We start from the raw sequence: 8,219 nt of genomic DNA, 5'->3' as shown, positions 1-8,219 counted from the left end.
GCTCTATTCAAAGGGCATTGGCTACAGAAATTTTAAACAATGTAATGATAATATAGTAAGAAAAATAGTTTTCAAAATCCGGATTTCTACATATTAAAATTAATTATTGTTTACTATATGTCCCCGTAGGCTTTGTTCTGCCTATTTAAAGTAGTAACGAAATGTTCCAGCGTAGCATTTTGTCTTCAGTTTTTTAATGTTTTCTATATGTAATTGTATGTGTCATTGTAATGTGAAATAAATGTATGTATATAATATCTATGTAATGAGATGGTATTTGGTATAGATTATTATTATATGATTACGTATTTAAAAAACATTGTAATATTACTGCTATTGGAATACAATTCCTGAATTATACGGGTCAGTAATTATATAATCGTACGTACTAAATGTGTCATAATTAATTAGGTGTAATTATCTCTCCATTATAAAAAAAAATAAAGAACAATAGACGTAAAACGTTAGAATCGTTTTTTTATGTTTTCTGTGCTAACTTTTTATTAATTTTTTCCTCTTGTCAACAAAACTGTTAATTAAAATCAAGTAAAAATTAAGTAAAATAAATTTAAATAAAAACGAATAAATTTGTATTTATTTCTTATTCACTATTTTCATTTAGATTTTATTTAATAGCATTTATTTCTACTTTTGTATCGTCTTATCAGTATATCTTTAGGGCTATAAGGCTCAGAGAATGGAATTTGTTTGGAATATTTCATTTAACTGCCTATTAGAGGTCAACTAAGAACGAATTTTACGAAATTCAATCGGCGAGGGAGTTGTCGAAATGATTATTGAGTTAGCGAAGCGGGCAGGTGACAACAAATATATGCAATAAACTGTATGTAATGACTCACAGCATACTTCTCACCGTCCGCCTTATTTATATAATGTTCAATAAGTCCGGAATACTATGGCTTCAAGTATTTGAACTGTGTAAAGTAACCAAGCAATTAGCGTCATAAATGACAGCTGCATTGTGCTTGAATATTATTAAGTAATATATTATGTGTTTGAAAGAATTGGTTGAAAACCAATACAAAATTGCACTATAAAACAACACCATTATAGCATTTTGTTAATTTTAGGTTTTAGTATTACACCGCGTTCAAATATCCATTACGAAAAAGATTTTCATTTGCATTAAATTAATTTATTTATTTATTTCATTTCCTACTGACTTCTGGCTGTCAAAATCACAAAATTATCAATTAATAAATTTAAGTTTCTTTCATCTTTCGTCAATAAATATTATAACTCTTGTCAACCAATAATGTGTTAACATTACTACGTTCCGGTTCGAGGCACTGTGGATATTTTTTTCTCAATAAGTCTCCTCATGAGATGTACCATCTTTAGGGTCATATATGAAGATTCCATTTGCAACTCCCTCGTCGCTAATTCCAAGTTTTCGAATATCTGGAAGAAAGCAGTTTGAATAAACCCAAGCCTAACCAAACCTAACAACTTTTCCTCTTGTTATCGCCCTATCAGCCTCCTCATCACTCTCGAGTAGCTATATGTGCCAATCTTACTCAAGCGCCACAAAAACGTCGCGAATCAAAAACTTCTCATATGTTCAACAAGCACAAAGGTTTACCGAATACGTTTTCTCAGATTTCGCTCCACGCAGGCCTCTAGATACGTTCATTATTCTGATTGACATCGCAAAGGCTTTCAACAAGTCTGGTACGACAGCTTATTACATAAGCTGTATTTTCTAATCGCGCCGGAAAACTCGTGAAGATCTTTCTCTCTCATTCTTGGCGAACCGTATTTTTCGATATCGAGCAGAAGGTGTACTGTCCACCGCGCGACCCACCAAGGAGGCGTTCCTCAGGGAGGCAAGAGCCTCTTTTCTCTACACTTTTAACTATTCACCAGCAATATCCCGAAGGACTCTAAGTTAAATTTGTTCTTACTCTATTCGCTGATGACATCGCTCTACAAATTAGGTAGAGTCCCAGCCCTCTTCTCACACCAACTTCAATCCGCGGCTTACCACCTAGACAAGCGGTTCAGGAAAGGGAGAAATGACATGAATCCTGAAAAAACCCAAACGCTATATCTAACTCTGCTACTTTCGTTCGTACGTCAGCGTGCAAACTGAAATACCTCTGTCTAGTATTATTTTTTTTTAAGTTTACGGTCGGATGATGAAGTGATGTTTGTACATTTGAGTAAATTAATAATACTCACTGAAACAACTATTAAAAATTTTTTTTTATCTTATATTTGCAAAAAAAAATATGTAAAAATTCATCAGCCATCAAACCGTTTATCTGTAAACCTTCAATTTCACTAAGAGTAAAAACTTATTTCATTTCTATTCCATATACAAAAATTTCGATAGAGCCTCTAAAGAAATATTGGGAAAAGTAGATATAATTTACGGCTTTGCTATTCCATATCCCGAACGAAACTATCAATAACAAAAATAAGTGTCCCGAAAACACCCCATAATATTTACATACAAATAATAAACATCGTGCCGAAAGCTCGGAAGGATAGAAAAATCTCATTGAAAATTGGTTCACGCCTGCCTAGTCCAAGCGACTGTAACGAGAACAGTTTATATGTAAAGTAGACCCGGCTCGTTGAGACGTTTTCCCTAAAAAATCAACAAACCACACGACCTCTGCCGATTTGCGGAGAGCTGAGCCCCAGGCATGTTTCAGAGTGAGATTTCTATCAAGAAAGTGGATGTTATTTAACAAATATATGTCTTAACTGAACCGCCTGCGTATGATAATGGTATTATATTTGATTTTAGTGTCTTTTCTATTTTTATTTACAATGACACATAAAACAAACTAACATAGAAATATAATTCACTCTATGGTAATTTTTTGCTACTTTGTTGTAGAGCCGAATCATTTTATAGATCGTTTGGCAGAAAAGTATCTCTTATATTCCTAACATTACTTAGAGCCGCGATACCTGTGGTCATTATTCATTGCTATTGCCGTAAATCTTCTTAGAAAAATGCTTTTCTTACGTTTCCACAGAAATTTTTATATATGTTATATTGTAGCGCTTTAATACATCGGAAATAATAGGAAATTAATTTCTGAATCTGAATATTCATACCATATAAATCTTATTTTCCAATACGAGAGTGAATTTTTTTTTATTTTTTTTTTCATGGTATTTCACCAATGCCTAGGCTATCGCTATTGTAGCAGATTATTATCAATAAAGACTGTTTATTGAAATAAAGAAACGTTTTATGTATATTTTTATAAAAACGTTATGAGCGTTTATTTCTGGATCATGTAGAAAAACATTTTTCTTAAATTTAATGACCACGAATTTGCTGGCAATATAAAGAAGTTGCCGGGAAACCTGTAGACTCATTTTATATCAGCTGGCGGTAGTTCTCTTTTTAAAGAGGCCGTCTAAGTAGGTAGCAAAGTTTACGTATTACTGTTTAATAGTATTTTCTTTTTAGTATTGAATTACGATTAGAAGATGCGGTAACTAATGCAATTACATAGGTAATGGGACGCACCGTTTCATGTCTCAAGGGGTTGAGCGATGACATCGTGTTGTGCACGTTTTATGGCGGGCTGCTTCACTTACCAAAAAATAAGCGTCCAATTTGTTACATCACTTACTCTGAAAAGAAACTTAACATTAACATTCTTTTTACTGTCTGTTTTTTTTATTTAAATATCACCATATTCGAATTTATTTTATAGCATTTTGATGCCAGAAGCCTCATTAATATTCATTTGTTTGTACGTTATTTTATTTAAAGCTTTTCATATTATCATTTAAACAAACATTCTGAACAAAATATAATTCTTAGTTAAATATACAACAATCACGTAATATTTTTCCAAGTGTCCTACTTTCCACAAATTAATTTCGCCCATCCGGTAAACCGGACTTCGAGACAACATTAATTTCCCAGAGCTACAAGAGGTTCATTTCAATTCAAACTGGCGATTGCCGTTTCTAATACTGAATCAACAGAAATATCACGGTCGGCATTAGTAGGTCGATTTAATCTAATATTTTAATATTAAATATTATATGTATAAAAAACTTGTGTAAGGACTTTTATAATCGTTTAGTTTTTGTAAAATTTCCTTTTGTTTTTAAATGCAGATCATATATAATGTATAGTATCTATATTTCCTTTTCAATAAAATTTTAAGCATATAAAATTGATAGTAATTATGTAGAATTTTTTTAATAACCATACACTAATGTCAGTCATTACATGTGAGTTCATATTATTTCAAATTAGTTTTTTACTTAAAAGAAGAAACTACATAAATAATCAACTAACATTTTTTCCACGAACAAAACGAATAGAACGAATACATTTTTCCCGATTCCATTAAACCCCGTCTATTTATTTTCTTTATCCAATAATATTGACTCAATTATATAACTTTGCCTTAACGTAATATTGTTGAGAAATAATCGTACAAACTAATTGATATGATAACTAGTTAAGGCAATAAGAATAAAATCTTTATTGAACCAGTTAAGAAACCGGGGTACATACGTTCAGTTATATTATTAATATTGGGAATCATGCATTCTATATACCATAGCCTGTAAGGTTTCGATAAAGTATAAATAAAATATTTTTAACATACGAACACAATTTATAGTGAAACTCTCAGTCTCAAGGAGTAATGGCTCACTTTAGGTTTGAATGATTTAATTACAAATTGTAGTTTTTGATGTGCGATAAAAAAAAAATCACATTATCCATTATCAAAATGGTACGAATAGGTAATAATAAGCAACAAAAATACCTCTACAGCAAAATTTACATAAAAATTATTTTGTATTTTTGTAGCCCCTTTTTCAAAGAAAGTATAGCGCATGGAGTACACACTCGAGTTATATGAATTCACTTATTATTTTTGACTAGCTTTCCTCTCTCGACCAGCATTATAATATTGAATAATCACAAAACTTTCAACATGCGCAAGAACAGAGGTTCTACTAAAACCACTGCTTTATTAAAAACTAAACTGCTGAAGTTATAACTATATTGTTTTATATGTATTGAAAAAAATTGTCTATATCTCTTCTTCACCGACAATATGTTTTAAATATTTATATGAGTAGTGGTAACCCAGGATCACGACTGAAACTTGCGATCGAAGGTGACGGGTTCATTTCTCGGAATACAAACGTATACAATTCACAGTTTGTGTATTAATTATATACTATCAGAATAAAAACCAATTCGCAGCACAGTAAATACTTTTATTCTATTTTTAATACTCTTATAGGCCAACTAGTATAGTTTTCAGTAGACAACTTATCATTTTGATGGTTATCGAACGAGTGTCCGAGCTCTCAACTCAATAATCAAAAAGCTGTTTCAACCTCACCACTCTCAATCCTTTTTCTGGAAGTTGTCACAAAAGAGTGACGAGTTCGAGTAGTGTTGCCATTTAAGAAAAATTAAACTACTTTTTATAAAATTATTACAATACCACTATTCACCCAGTTTTCAGAGGATGGGCAGCAGCGTCCTCTGCATACCGTTATACCATACTGCAATAGCCAATCCGCCAGCCAGGGGTGGCAATTAGGGTATATCCCCCCGTAGGTATCTTAGGGGAAGGCCTATGCCTTACCTGGACATCTACGGACTGATACGACGACTTATATATAAATTGTGATTACGGTATATTTTTTCTACCCTTTAAGCAAGAACGGAAAATTTGTGTTTCACTTCTTTCTCTTTCAGATTTATGCAGTTTAACATACTTACTAAATAGATAGGACTTATCATAAAAGTGTCAGAGACAAAAAAGGACTGGATTTTTTTATTCTGGAATACGTAGATATTGTCTGTAATATACAATACATCAGAATTAGTTATACTTAAAATATCAAAAACTGTAAAGGTAATTATTAAATTTGTTTCTCTGGCAGTGAGATATCAAACGTTTTGAAACAATAGCGATATTACTTTATAAAAATAAGCAGTAATGAGTGTGTTTGCAAAGTAAAACAACACAGTGCACGTAGTTAGACAGGTGTTTTATCAGCGACGGTCGGGAACATTGGCCTCACTTCCGCCCTTATCTAAGTTTACTTACCTTTAGTGGGAACCGACGACGAGAAATGAGCTGCGGCATCGAGTATAAAATTATACTCTGAATGTTACGGATGTCAGAAAATTTTGAAATTTATTTTCAAAAAATCAAAAGTTCACTGAAATATGATGATAAAATCTTGGCTACTTGTTGTATAATTAACTCTAATTATAAATAAAGCCATGCTGCTAGCTTCATAATGTGCAAGGGTCATAATTTCTTGATATACGGGCAAAGAAACAGTTTCAAGATGGGAATTCCCTTGCTTTGCAAGCAGCAGCGTCAACAGCAGGATCTAATCTATCTTCACAAAATACTTTACTCGTCCTTAGACTCGCCAACATTACTATTGTCATTTAATTTAAATGAATACCAACTACTGAACGCAAAACCCAAGACCGCGTTAGGTCTGAAGTTACCTACTGCAGATGATAGAATAACAAATATATATATTAAAAATGTATCTGTTTAACCTCAAATCTGGTGCTTTTTAAAAAAAATGTTTCTCCTCTATTATGCTGTGTATATATAGTTAGGAATGTTTCTAGATTCATCATTTATTTATGGTGAAAAAAACCTATTTGACTTTGTATCTTGGGTGTATCTTTTATACCAATAAAATATAATTAGGATTGGCGATAGACCCAAAGACTAAGTTTACCTCAAAGGAATGTTAATGGGACTGTACGTGTGAGTACTCAGTTTCTTTGACCCTTTAACTTATAGGTGTCAACGAAGTCCGTTACCTGCATTAGGTCGAAAGAAGTACGATATCATAGATTTCGACGTGCATTTAGTGAAGAGGAGAAGGAAACATTCGCTGCCCAGAGACGGGGCTGCATAGACGGCTATTGCTAACGAGGATGCGGATGTGTTAAAGCCTTATCTTGATTCCGCCATATATATTTACATCCAGCATTTACACGTGTAACGTAAAAGGTTAAATTGAAAATGTAATCGAAAGAGTTGCTATTGAAAACAAAATTAAAACCGAATTTCTCAAATCTGGGTAGAGCCCAATTTACGTCTGTTCAATTTTGTTATCCGAACGTTATATAGTTATTTAATTCTTTAAGAAACGAGAAACTTAAACTAAGTTTTTCAAGAATTGTCAAAGCATTTGTGTATTCGCTTCACCACTGACTTATAAAATATTGATATAATTAATTTACCAAATTGATTTATAATTAACGTTTCTAAATAATTTGTTCTAATAAATAAGCCTTTTCCCGATTAAATTCTAACTAAAATGTTACTTATGAGAAAAAGACTAAATACATAAAGTTTACTTTGCCTAATTAAATTAAATTAAAAAAAGTTCTGAAAGCAATGAACAATATAGGTTATAAATTTAGTCTATACGATTTCTCTAGACCTAACCTTAAAAGCAATACTGCAATAATTACTCCTTTAAGTTTTTGTCTTATCGCAGAAGCACTGTTCCACAAGAACACAATTTTACTTTTTTTAATTTAACTCAATTTCAATGAAGCTGTACAAAGCCTAACAGCTAGCCGCGTTAACTTCAACAAATAGAATATAATACAAAATACAACAAAAACCAGGAAACCTTGAATTTATATTAAAAGTGGTAATACTTCGTATAATTCTAAATTGTTCTTGAAAGAATCTGCAGTTCCTGACACTGTACAACCATTAACCTTTATTTTTCTAACGTTCCGCGTTTAAATTTACATGACAGTCGTTATGTAGCTGGCATGAAATAAAATTTTATCCTTTGGTGGCCATTTAACTCTTTTAGCGGGAAAATTAAAATATCTATTAATACGCTCAGCATTCATGTCTCACCAAAAAATATTTCTCATCTTTACTGAGCTACACAGAACGATAAAGCATCGGCTTGCGTAAGAAAGGAAACCATATTTCGTCAGACTCAATTTATGCGAAATGCGAACATATTATTTCAAACTCGGCAACATCCGCTACCAGAAATTCAAATACACACCAAGTTAAAACAAATTGAAGTGATAATTTTATAACTTTCACTACTTGAAACTCCGATAAATATTTGTTATAATAGCATGAAATAACAAGATGAATAATACGTTTTTCTGATAGTAAATGGTAAACTTATATCAATAAAGTGTATTTCAGATTTGTAAACTCTGGCGTTTGTGC

Source organism: Battus philenor, unplaced genomic scaffold (assembly GCF_028537555.1).
Source record: "Battus philenor isolate CCGP_79_NKW_IND1 unplaced genomic scaffold, ilBatPhil1.0.hap1 SCAF_12, whole genome shotgun sequence".
In the NCBI taxonomy this organism is placed as follows: Eukaryota; Metazoa; Arthropoda; class Insecta; order Lepidoptera; family Papilionidae; genus Battus; species Battus philenor.
The sequence above is the reverse complement of the archived record's forward strand: the minus strand, read 5'-3'. Positions refer to the sequence as shown.